Raw genomic sequence first — 12,629 nt, 5'->3', positions numbered from 1 at the left:
AATATTTTTTCATATGATTATAGATAGCTTTGATTTCTTCTTCTGAAAATTGCCTGAAATTCTTTTTTTTTTTTAACTTCAGATGAAATATAATAGTCTATTCCAGCCTTTTTATTTTAACTCTATGTGTGTGTTTCTGTTTCAAGTGTCTCTTGTACACAATATATAATTGGGTTCTGGTTTCTAATTCTGTCTACTTCCATTTTATGGGTTAGCTTATCCTTTTCACATCGACAATTACAATTACTAAGTGTTTATTTCCCTTCATCCCATTTTCTTCCATTAATCCTTCTCTCTTCTTTTATCCTATTGGATAAAATAGATTTCTATACCCAACTGCACATACATTCTTTCCTTTCTGAACCAATTCCAATGAGAGTGATGTTCAAGCTTTGCTGGCCCCCTTTATTTTAACTTTTACTATAAAGACTATTCCTTGTATGCCTTTGGTATGTGGGAAAATTTTCCCCATTTTGCTTCTACTTTCCCCCCACTCCTAATGCATTCTTCTTTCCTACCCTTTCATTTTTTTTTAGTTCATCCCAAGATAATCAACCTATACATATATAGTCTATATAACCTCTATATAGACTTTTTCTACTTGTCCTAATAATGATAAAATTCTTAAAGGTTGTATGTATTATCTTCCTATATAGGAATTAAAACAATTTAATTTCATTGAGTCACTTAGAATTACTTTTTCATGTTCACTTTTTTTGTGCTTCTTTTGATTCTTGTGTTTGAATCTCAAATTTTCAATTCATTTCTAATCTTTTCATCAGGAAAATTTGAAAGCCTATTTCATTGAGTATCCATTTTTTACCCTGAACTCAGATTAATCATAGTTATCTTGCTTCTTTGCCTTATGGAATATCATGTTCCAAGCCTTCTACTCTTTTAATGTGAAAGTTGCCAAATATTGTATGATATTGACTTTGGCTTCATGACATTTAAATTGTTTCTTTCTGTCTGCTTATAATATTTTCTTCTCAACCTTGGAGGTCTGGAATTTGACTATAATATTCCTGAAAGTTTTCATTTGAGGATCTCTTTCAGGAGGTGAGTGGTAGATTCTTTCAATTTGTATTTTACCCTCTGAATCTAAGATATTAGGGAAGTCTTCCTTGATAATTTTTTTTTTAATTAGAGCTTTTTATTTACAAAGCATATGCATGGGTAATTTTTCCAACCAATGTGTTGCAAAACCTTCCTTGATAATTTCTTAAAGTAGGGTTATATAGGCTTTTTGTGTATGTATGTGATGGTGACCAGTAGTATAATAATTCTTAAACTATCTCTCTTCAATCTGTTTTCTAAATCAGATGTTTTGCCATTGAGTTCTTTTGCTTCTTGAATTCTTATGTAACAATTGGCTTCCAATTTTAACTTTAACCATTCTAATTTTTTTCTTTTCTTGTTCTTTTTCTTTCTTTCTTTCTTTTTCTTTTTTTTTCTTTCTTTTCTTTTCTTTTCTTTTTTTTTTTTTTGCTAAAGCAATTGGGGTCAAGTGACTTGCCCCAGGGTCACACAGGTAGGAAGTATTAAGTATCTGAGGTCACATTTGAACTCAGATCCTCAGGACTTCAGGGCTGGTGCTCTATCTACTGGACCACTTAGCTGCCCCACCATTCTAATTTTTAAAGAATTATTTTCTTCAGTGAACTTTTCTACATCTCTTTGTATTTAAGTAATTCTGCTTTTTAAGGAGTCCTTTTTGTCCCTCCTTTGCTATTTAGCCTATTCTACTTTCTAAAGGAGTTCTTTTGTTTAGCATTCTTATACTGTTAATCCAATCTTTTTTTTCTTAGGTGTCATTTTCTTCAGCATTTTTTCAGTCTTTTTTTTTTTTTTTTTTTACTAAGGTGTTAGTTTCTTTCATAATTTTCTAGTATCACTCATTTTTCCCCCCTACCACTCATCTATTTTTAATATCTTCCAGGAATTCTTTCTGTTCCTATGTCCAATATTTATTTTATAATAAAAATAAATAAAATAATAAAAAATATAAAATATTAATAATTATTTTATAATAAAATATTAATATTTTGCCTGAAACTGTTTTCCCATTATTATCTTCTGAGTTTGACTTGCTATTCCCTAATTATCTATTAGTTTTTTATGGTAAGTTCTTTTTTGTTGTTGTTTGTTCAATTTTCCAGCCTATTTCTTGACTTTAAATTTTATGTTAAAGTTGGGCTCTGTTCACCCAGGGATAGGGAGGCACTATGCCCAGCTTCAGGCTTTTTTGCGTTGCTATTTTCAGAGCTAGTTCTGGAGGTCTTTTGGTTTTTTGTGTGACGTGGGAAGAGCTCACGTATACCTATAATTAAAAGCATTAGTATTCTTCTTGGCCCCAATTGTGACAAGGTCCCTACTTTCCCTCAGACACAATCAGTTGGGTTTTTCTCTGCCTTGCTTGCTTATGACCAGCTATGAGCACTCTTAGAACTGTGTCCCACAACTAGGAATGGGCAATAGAGTTGTCAGTCAATGCCAGTTGCACCCAATGTCAGCACAAATTCCCAGGTATTCTCTTTCCAATCAATTGTCATTAACCCATTATAGTCTTCTGGGATGAGAGCCCTGGAAGCATGATTTAGAAGGTGCCCAGTGCTCGTGCTCTTCCTCTTTGAGCAGGTTCCCACTTGGATGTCATGGGCCTCTCCTGCCAACTTTTTATGTTATTTTAGGGTGAAAAAAAATCTTGCTCTAAATTTTTCTCGACTGTAGCTTCAAAATTTCATTTGAGGAATCATTTTAAAGTTGTTTGCAGGGAATATTGGGAGGGTTCAGCTGGAGGACCGCCTTAGTTCCTTAGTTCGCTATCTTGGCTCTACCCCCAAGATTATGATTCTTCTTCTTAAAAATACTTTTGCTAGCTTGCATCTCAGGAAGAAGCATCTGGGAAAGCCCAGAGGTTTCTGCTCATCTCCACGTTAGCCTTTTTGTAATCATAACCCAGCTTCCTACTAAAATGTATGTTCCCAGAAAAAATTGGGCAACTTCCTTGGCCACACACTTCAGAGCTCTCCAGAAGTACTGCTGCTTAGTTTCTCATTAGAGATGAAGTTCCATATGTCCCCTTTACAATGCAGCATCCACTTGAACAAGAGGGCTCTGCACACTTACATATCTGGGTCTTTCTTGGGTTCTCTATGACATAAGCTTGCAGAACCAGCTAGAAACAGCTTAGGCTAAGTGGAGAAACTCCCAGACAGAGGCTGGGGCCGAGGTAGACAGCTGATGGAGCCAGGCATTTTTTAGAGCAATCCTCCTGGGGCACAGAGAACTTGGCTCAGGGTTGCCTTGGTGTCTTGGGAAACCACTGCTTAACCAGAAGGAATAGTCAAGCTTACTGTTCTTTGGGTCCTGCTAGATATCCAAAGAAGGGACTAAAGGAGGTAAAATGAGGGAGGTAAGAAAGGACAAGATTACTGTGAATAATAGTGAGTTGTATAGTTTGTCTGGGACATGCAGTATGAAAGGAGTAGCTGGAAATAAGACTTAAAAGATAAATTGAACCTCAGATTGCTGAAAACCTTGAATGCCAGATCAAGGTTTCATTAGTAGGAAACTACTAAAGACTTTTGGACAGGCAAGTGACATGATCAGAGTAATATACTAAAAAGATAAGAAAAGCTAAAATGCAAAAAAAAAAAGTGGCGAGAGGAGGAGGCTGTAGGAAACCCATTTAGAATGCTGCTTTAAAATTTAAAATGAAAAGTAATGACTCTAAACTGACATCCAAGGGTATTAGAACTAGGGTTGGGAAAGATCTTAAAAGGTACCTGGTTTACAGATGAGGGAGCTAAACAGGGGCTAATAATTTGCTCAAGGTCATGGTCCTTTCTCCTTCTCTCATCTTCTCCCTCTGTCCACATAGGGAATCATACCCTTACCATGGGAGCTCTGCCCAAAGGATTCTAAAGTTGATGAATTAGATCATGAGATATTTGGGGTTTACAGACTAGATTTCTTTTTTTAAGGTCTGTGTCTTTAACTCAAATAACTGTGGCTCTAGGGCCAACAGATGTCGGTCCACCCCAAACCTCCCTTGGTCATTATTTGCACTCTGATGGCTCAAAGTGAGTATAAATATCAATTGTTTCTGTTTTAACCAGAAACCCTGAGGGTCTTTCCTTTCCAGATTGAGTTTGATTTTTTTGTTGGAGTTTTTATTCTTTTATTCTTTGCCTCATTTCTTACCCAGCTTAATTATTGAATAACAGTTGCCTCTAACTGAGACCCATTAAAGACCTCAACTTAAAAAGGCCAAGGTCTCTCACTGCATCCAAGGCCATCTTCAGTCATACTGATCTCTGTCTGGCCATTGGACCCAGATGGCTCAGGAGGAGAAAGAGGCAGGTGACCTTACATATCCCTTTGTCACTGAAATCCAATGCCCTTGCATGTCATAGTATCATTTTCCTTATGTCAGGGTCTTTTTCAAGAATAAAGGACAAACAACAGTAAGTCATCCATAAAAGGAGAAAATTAAACATAATTTCTGAGGTCTCTTTTAGCAATTTGTTGAAAATACATGCTCTAGGAGATGTGACTTTTTTTTTTTAATCCCTCCACTGTTAGAGAATAAAGATGTTTAAACAATTAATTTCCCTAGTTGATCATTGCTATGATCATTTTGCTATGGCCAAATTAAAAATTATTTAAATTACCTCCTAATGACTCATAAAAATGTAGACTCCTTGTCTACAGGATAGGACAGTTTTGTTGTATTGCCCAGGTCTGTAGTAGGAATTTAACAGCGTTTGTTGTTTAATTGATTTATTGATTAGTCCCATTTATGAGGAAACAGTGCATTGTAACATCAATGATTGAAGCTTCCCCATCTTGGGTAGGACCTGCTTCACAGTAGCATTATCATTGAGAGTACAAGTTTATCTTCATGTAATCATGAATTATTGGAGAAAGACTTTTGTGGAGGACTGAAATAGTTTAGGTAAAAAAGAAAAACATAATATTAAAATATTCCTTTGGTAGAATCTCAGAATCTTGAAAGGATCTTACGGTATTCCATTCCTAGACAACACCACACCAGAAACACTGATTACCTATTCTTAATTATTTCTCAGTCTCACAACTAAAGACAAAGCTAGGGAAGTCAACCAGTGAGACCAGCAGAAAACAAAATATACTAATAGACTTTTCTTTCCCTCCCTCCTTCCCTTCCTTCCTTTCTTCCTTTTTTCTTACTCTTTCTTTCCTTTTGTATTATTTCAATGTTCAGATGGTTGTGGAAATTTTTAATAGTGAAAAATGGAGATGAAGAAGACATCTGTCAGTTAAATTTAACTGGATGTTTCTACCTTTTATCATTTGGTATGCAGGGGATTATTTCCCATTAAGCTGATATAGAAGCTGTTATTTTATTCACAATGTATATTCAATGAGAGGCAACTTAGTATTGTGATAAAGGGCTGCTGACTTTAGAAATGCCACACCTAATGGAAGTGGGGGAAAGGTAGTCCCTCCATAGATGAAATGTCTAGTCCAGCCTCCAACCCACACCCTTACCCCATTAAAAAAATGTATTCAAAATCCAGCTATGAAAATAAAAGGTTTCTTTTTATTTCTCTAAAAAGAAAGATGTCTTCTATTTTATTTTAAATACAAAACACATTTAAATTTCTGTCAACAACTTGCATTTTAAAGTGTGCAGTTTGCAGGACTGCGTGCATTATCTGTAATTAGAATTCTTGAAAAGCTTTTAACATTTTCTTTCCAAAATTTTAAATACATCTATTCCCCATTGTTGACACTTCAGAGGCTAGTAAAGATCTTAAGTCAAATACTAAACCAGCTTTGGACTGAACAATGAAACTCTTTTACTTATGAAACAACACTGAAACTGGATGAAACAATTGTGATGAACCATAGGGATACACTGTTTATCTGTCAACTAATATCCACTCATATCCTATCAAGCTAATTCCTTTATTTTATCTTCTCCCTTGCTATAGCCCACAAAACTTTTCACTTTTTACCCAGATTGTCCCATCAAAACAGTAGTAGTGGGTCAGACTAATAGTCAACCAACCTCATCTTCTAAATCTCTGGTCCCCAGAGATACTTTGTGGAAACAAGTTCCTTAGCTGAATTTGCCACCCCCAGTCAGACAGTTGACATAATAAAAACAATTACATCTTTATGTAGTTCACAAAGCATTTATTGCCTTATTTAAGCTTCACAACAATTTTGTGAAGCAGGAAGCTCAAATATCTGTTTGACAGGGGAGAAAACTAAAACTCTGATTGGTTAAATTATTTGCCCAAGGTCACACAGCTTCTAAATCTAAAATTCAAGCCTAAATCTCAACTCTACATCCACTACTATTCCTTCTACTACCTCCTAGCTCAGCAGCCTAATGGGCATTTGATAGTTATTTCACATATTTTCTGTGGTCCCTTTACTTTAGAGGTTTGTGACTTCATTGTTTTGGACCTTCCCATCACTGATGCAAACTTCCATTCATCATAATAAAATGTCTTTTTTTAGTTGCTTTGGCCAAAAGCATTTAACTTCTACTGGTTAAGTCTCCTTACCCTGCCTCCTAATCTTCAAGATTTCACCTACTACAAGAAGCTTCTGCTGATTCCCCCAATTGTTAGTGTCCTCTTCTTTCAGTTATTTTCTTTTCACTTTTGTGTGTACATTTTATTCTTCCAGTAGAATATAAACTTTCTGAAGGCAAGGATTATTTAATTTTTGTCTTTGTATTGTCTGGCACATAATAGAAATAAAAATGGACATCAGAACTGGATCAGAAATTTAATTGAAATAAGAAACTCATGTAAGAGGAAATTCCCTCTATCAATGAAGGTTGACACTTTCTCTGCAAGTTTCTCTGCCTTAGAAATTTTTCTGTTGAATGGAGAGTTTAACCTCAGGCCTTGCCCAGGATAAACAATTAACTTAAACCCAGGTTTTCCAGACTTTGATGGTGTCCCTGTGTTCATTCTGCCACTCTTTGTTGAGTCATTTTTCAAACATGTATGACTCTTCTTGATCCTATTCAGGGTTTTCTTGACAAAGGTACTAGAGTGGTTTGCCATTTCCTTCTCTGGCTCATTTTACAGATGAAAAAACTGAGGCAAATAGGATTAACCGACTTGCCTAGGTTCAAACAACTAATAAATCTCTGAGATTATGAGGCTTCCTTACTCCAGGCCCAACACTCTAACCATTGCCACATCTAACTTCCACATAGCTTCCAGGCATTTAAATAAATGCTCTTGGAATTAAATTAAATTGAATTTTGGTGATGAGCCTCCTTGAATTCAAAACGACTAAATCCATTACTAGGCCTTTACTTAAAGTCTTTCTAATTTATACCATGAGTCTGACTTCATGTCATATCTTTGCCATGCTCAGATCATAAATTTAAATTAGGTTTCTTTCTCTATTATATCCTTTAAAATAAAGATGTTTGAGGAGTATAAAGAAGCAGGTCATTTAAATCGAGTGTATAATCCCTTCTCTATCATTCTAATGGCAGTCAAATTTCTTCCCTTCCCAACTTTCCTCTACTTCTCTTTCCTGTTACTTAGAGGAATACAAAATGGTTTCTGAAAAAAAGAGTTGGAGGGAAAGGATCCCCATGTGCAAAAAATGTTTGTAGCAGCTTTTTTTTTTTTTTGTGGTAGCAAAGAATTAGAAAATGAGTGTATGCCCATCAATTGGGGAATGGCTGAACAAGATATGGTATATTAATATTTATTGTTCTATAAAAAATGATGAACAAGATTTAGAAAGTCCTGGAAAGAGTTACATGAACTGATACTGAGTGAACAAGCAGAATCAGGAATATATTGTACACAGTGATATCAAAACTTTGTGATGATAACTATGAAAGGCTTATGATCCAAAGCAATCCCAATAGACTTTGGACAGAAAATGCCATCTACATCCAGAAAAAGAACTAAGGAGACTGAATGTAGAACAACACATGCTATATTCATTTATTTTTTTCTGGGTGGTTTTTTTTTGTTTGTTTGTTTGTTTGTTTGTTTTTGGTCTCTCCCATGGTTTTTTCCTTTTGCTCTGATTTTTCTCTTCTAACATGATTCATATAAAGCAATATGTATTAAAATAAATATTTTTTAAAAGAAAAAGAAAGAAAAAAGCTACTTTGTTTCCCTGTTGAAGTGTGTGTTTCATTTTGTTAATTTTAAAAAGTTTCTGGATCCAAATGGCATGTGGATTTATTCTTGACTTATGGCAATAGAAAAAAACCAGCCCAGAAATGCAAGGTGTATGAAGGGTCATTTGACCTGTACTATTTGCTCAGCTGATGGATGAGTCCCTTCTCATTTCTCAGCTGCTCTTTAGCTTCCTAATGTTGTTTTGTTTTTCTTTTGAACTTGAGTAGCAGACCCAACTTTCCCTAGTTGGGTCTGATTACTGCTCGCTTGGTTAGGACAGATATAACCTTCCAAGTTACACTTGGCCCAGAAGCAGCTGCTGCTGTTTTCAGTTTCAGCCTCAATTACATTCTCTCTCACTAATGGGAGAGAGTGAGTGTTTTAGACCCCATTTTCTAGGGTATCTTTTAGGGGAAGGTCTTGGTCCATTGATTCCAATTTCTGGGCTCTTGCCAGTACAGATCATTGGAATTAAATAGGATCTTTGAGCTCACCTAATGCAATCCTTTTAATCTACAAATGAAGAACTGAAGGTCCAGGTTAATGAAGTGAATTATCCAAAGTTATGAAAGTAGTAAGGGTCACAGTTGTCAAAATAAACTTCTCAAATCCACAGTTCTGATCATGTCACCATCCTCCCTCCATCCCACCTATGCACACATACACAGAGTCAAAACTTTTTAAGTGGTACCCCCTACAAGAAATTAAAAATTCCTTAACTTGTAATTTAAGGTTCTGGCCCATCTTCCCAACATGATTTTACTCTGCTCCCTTTTATTCCCCCTCTACATTCTAAACAAACTGGGTTATTAGCTTCTTCCATTGCACTAATGCTCTCCAACTCCCATGCCTTTACACATCCCTCCATGATTCTTAAAATGTTTCCCCTCCAATGCTCGTCCAGTGACCTGGATCTTCCCACAAGATTTCCCTGATTCTTGGTAGCCATGGGGGACCTTCTAGGGTAACTCCCCCATTTTACATCCAAGAAAACTGAGATGCAGACAGGAAGTGACTGACCAAGTCACCCAGACAGTAAGTAGCAAAGTCAAGACTTGATCCCACAGCTATTAACTCCGAGTTCAGTATTCATTCCCACTATTTCCCTCCAAATATTTATGCCCCCACTTCCAAAATAAGGACACCTGGGTATGTAGTGAATAGAGTAGCAGACTTTGAGCAAGGAGACTCATTTTTGTGAATTCTAGCCTCAAACATTTACTAACTTTGTAATCCTGCGCAAATTATTTAACCCCCGTTAAAGAAGGAAATGGCCAACCACACCAGTATCTTTGCCAAGAAAACTCCGAGATCACAAAGATACAACTGAACAGCCACCTTCATATTTGGAAATAATCTCCTTTTTCTTTTCTTTTTTTTTTTTTTAAGTATTCAAGTAATAATAAGAATTAGAGCTATTATATCCTTGTTTTACACAGAAGGAATCTGAGGCTCACAGAAATTAAATGTTTTGTATAAAGGCACACATCTATTAAGTGTTAGAATTTAAAATCAAGTCTTCCTGACTCCTGCCAAGTAACACCAATTGTATCTGTCCTCTGTTATCCCATTAGACTTTTCCTATTTATACATGAAGCCTTAGTGGGTTTTTGATTTCCTTGAAGGCTGTGATAGTGTCATTTTTTATTTTCCTCTATCTGAGACATAGTAGATCTTTAGTCAAGTCAGGTCAGAGGCAACATACATTTATTAAGTACCTGCTTGTGTTTCAGACATCAAACTAAGCCAGGGCTTCTTAATCTTTTTCCATTCATGATCTCTTTTCACTGGTGAAATATTTCGAGACCCTGTCTTGAATCCGAGCCTTTATGTTTCTGTTAGTTTTTGTGCAAAGTCACATGATGCAAGCCCTGCCCAAAACACCTCACATTCATTACAAATTTGATTTTTAATTAATTTTGATGGTTGCATTCAGAAACATTTTGCTTTTGCCAAATTTTTCACAACCCCTCCCTCATTTAGACCCCAATATGCAACCCCATAATGGGCAGGGGCCCACAGTTTAAGAAGCTTTGCATTAAGCAACCAGGATAAAAGGCAGGCAAAACCAGTCTCTGTTCAATAAGTGTTTGTTGAATTTATTTGAATTGAATTTGAAAACAGTTGAAGGACTTTTTTTTTCCCCTGAGACAGTTGGGATTAAGTGACTCGTCCAGGATCACACAGCTAGGAAATGTTAAGTGTCTGAGGTCAGATTTGAACTCAGGTCCTCCTGACTTCAGGGCTGGTGCTCTATCCACTGCACCATCTAGCTGCCCCAAAGGACTTCTTTTAAAAGGCAGGAAAAAGTACTATCTTTCATTTTGACAATGGCATACTTAGGAATTTTCATTTTCAGGTTACTTTCAGGAAGTAATCTTTCTGATATCTTTTTAACCTCTAATTCTCAAAAACAGTTTTCTCTTACGATGTTGAAATATAATTGCCAGATTTTTCATTTGGTTGCAATTTTCAGAGATTTAGATGATTTTTAAATTATCTTACCTTCCCCTCTTTTCTAGTAACTAGCATTGAGGAGAGAGGGAAGATCTTATTTAACCTAAGATAATGAGGAAACATTTTGATATTTTTTACCTGACATATTCTGAAATTTTTATATCTGTATTTCCTTCATAAATGTTCAGCATGTTGAACCTCTGCTCAAAAGCTTCCCTGATCCTTCATTTGTGGGCTGGAGGTTAGCTGGACTCCTTACTCAAAAGTTGTGCTCTGGGAGAAAGGCTCAGGCTGATTTTCTACCAAGCTAGAAAAAGTTTGAGTATCAACATGTCAGTTTTCTGAAGGCCAGTCTAGTTGTTTGGAGAAACTAATTACTATAAGGGTGACTTCTAGCTGCTTATAGTGTTGGTCACAGTGCAGGGCATTTTGAATTTGTTTAGATGGTTAAAGTCCCTGTAATGATGAATCCATAAAGCCATGCAATGTATATATAAAGGGCATTTATATATATATATATGCCAAGCTTTTCCTTGTCATTCTTTTCTTATTCTAACCCAAGTTTTATGATTATAAATGGGGAAAAAAACTTCTCTGGGATGGTAATGAGACAAGGAAATGAAACTTCAAGCTTCTGGACTCATTAAAGTACTAGGACTTTGTTTCCCCTGAATATTTGCACAGTACTTGTTCAAGTAAAATACCAAGGCATTTTGACAAGCAGAATCTTATGTAATATTAAATTAATGAGACTCTCTATTCATTTGGAATTTGTGATAAATCAGAGACACACTGCCATGAAATTTATCTTTCTAGAGAATAAGAAATGAGTGACCAACAAAATTAACAGTTTGAATGAGATGGGGAAGGAAATGTTTAAACTTAAGAAAATACATTTTTTTTTGAGTATTTATGTTCCTCAGTAACATCTGTCTTCATAATTAGCATTAATGTATTAAATTAGGCAGTTTTAACTAGATCCCAAAGTATTCTCCTTCTAGGTAGGTTTTTTCTTTTAAAAAATTAACTTAATACTTAACTTATTTTTCAATTAATAAATAGTTTTTCTTCCTCCCTCCACCCGCTCAGGATTATATTGTTTAGTGTTTAATAACTGGCTTTTTTACATTTAATCTGCATTATTCGTGTTTTCTACAGCTAGAAAATCAAGAAAACAGTCAAGCCCTGATAGTAGTATTTGCAAATTTTCTTTTTCTTTTTTTTTTAAATTTTTTATTATAGTTTTTTATATGCAAAACATATGCATAGGTAATTTTTCAGCACTAACCCTTGCAAAACCTTCTGTTCCAACTTTTCTCCTCCTTCCCCCCACCCCCTCCCTTAGATGGCAGGTAGACCAATACATGTTAAATAAGTTAAAGTATATGTTGTATTTGCAAATTTTCAATGTTTAATGCTCACACTGAAAATTTAACAATCGACTCTGGGAGCACCCCTAATTAAAAAAGAAATCAAAACCTAGGTTTTCTTTTTCAAATTCAAGTTGTTTTTTTTTTTTAATTAAGCAAATAGGTTTTAAAGATTGATATACATAAAGCCCTGTGCTAGGCAACATATGATCTTAGCTCTTGCTACTGTATATAATTCAAAGTAGCCAACTACATTTCAACCAATTGAGAAAGGAGTAAGCAAGCACCTACACATTCCAGGCATTGGTCCAGGTACTGTGAATAACAAATAAAAAAAACACTCTTGAAGAGTGTGGGGAAAGATAATGTGTTTTATTTTGGATGTGTTGAGTTCACAATATCTCCAGAACATCCAGTTCTAAATGTCCAATAAGCAATTGGTGACGAGGGACTGAAGCTTAAGGGAGAATGTGGACCTAGATGAAGATATCTACAAGTCACTGGCATAGAGATAATAAATAAGCCTGTGGAAGAAAATGAAATCACTGAAAGAACGTATCAAAAGGTCCTTGGATGAAGATTTGAGTTATACCCACTGTTCAGGAGTATGATATGGATAGTATTGAGCCATTCTTGGAAT

At 35.5% G+C, this 12,629-nt stretch overlaps 1 protein-coding gene across 4 annotated transcripts in view; it reads left to right on the top strand.

Annotated features, from left to right (window-relative positions):
• SRGAP1 (SLIT-ROBO Rho GTPase activating protein 1) overlaps nt 1-12,629 on the top strand; it is a 290,112-nt gene that overhangs the window by 185,706 nt on the left and 91,777 nt on the right. The gene's annotated exons all lie outside the window — the stretch shown is intronic.

The sequence above is a fragment of the Sarcophilus harrisii genome, chromosome 5, assembly GCF_902635505.1.
Source record: "Sarcophilus harrisii chromosome 5, mSarHar1.11, whole genome shotgun sequence".
Lineage (NCBI taxonomy): Eukaryota > Metazoa > Chordata > Mammalia > Dasyuromorphia > Dasyuridae > Sarcophilus > Sarcophilus harrisii.
This window is presented reverse-complemented; position numbering and strand designations above follow the sequence as displayed.